Genomic DNA, 754 nt, shown 5'->3' on the forward strand with positions numbered 1-754 from the left:
TGGGACTACAGGCGCCCGCCACCTCGCGCGGCTAGTTTCTTGTTTTGTTTTGTTTTTTTTTTAGTAGAGACGGGGTTTCACCGTATTAGCCAGGATGGTCTCGATCTCCTGACCTCGTGATCCGCCCGTCTCGGCCTCCCAAAGTGCTGGGATTAGAACAAAGCGAACAGTGCTTTTTGGGCCAAGTCCTTCACTCTTGGATTCTATTTTACTCCCCATAACACCCCCTTCCACATACATAGACTAATAATATTCCAGTCTGATGGATTGTCTGTGCTGAAGGAGAGGGAGTCACACCGACGTTGGTCGTTTTCTTATTTGGCATCCCTAGGGAGACATTTAAAACTACTCACCCAATTGCCCAAGTAGCCTCCAAAGAACGAGGTATCTCTAGGGGAAGAACAGAAATCCAGTCACCAAAGATTGTCCTCTAACGCCTTACATCGAAGGCCCTGAGCCAAGGAAGAGGCGGAGATGTCCCGCGGTTCCCTATTCTCGGCTGTTACCTGGAAAGGATCATTTCACCTCCACTGAAGAGAAAAGGAATGGGTTCTGAATGGAACGCTGCCCGGCAGCTCCCAGCTTCCGCTGGTAGAGTAACCGCCGCTGTCCCTGGGTGGCTCCGGGGCTTCGCGCCTGACCGTCCTCTTGCGGCGCGCCTGGAGGCTGGGAGCTGTGCGACCGCTCGAGGCAGATCGACTGAGGTCCCAGTGGCCGCAGGGCCCACGAGATGGACTACATGCATGCTCAAGCA

General features: G+C 53.8%; 1 protein-coding gene across 1 annotated transcript in view; it reads right to left on the bottom strand.

The window, feature by feature from the left end:
• The window catches only part of LOC105530943, a 4,960-nt gene extending 4,437 nt beyond the window's left edge, over positions 1-523 (bottom strand). Inside the window, exon 1 of the mRNA XM_011968692.1 lies at positions 354-523. The gene's annotated coding sequence lies outside the window, so the exon portion shown is untranslated. The remainder of the gene's footprint in view (positions 1-353) is intronic.
• Positions 524-754: the final 231 nt, after the last annotated feature.

The sequence above is a fragment of the Mandrillus leucophaeus genome, unplaced genomic scaffold (assembly GCF_000951045.1).
Source record: "Mandrillus leucophaeus isolate KB7577 unplaced genomic scaffold, Mleu.le_1.0 Scaffold12, whole genome shotgun sequence".
NCBI lineage: Eukaryota > Metazoa > Chordata > Mammalia > Primates > Cercopithecidae > Mandrillus > Mandrillus leucophaeus.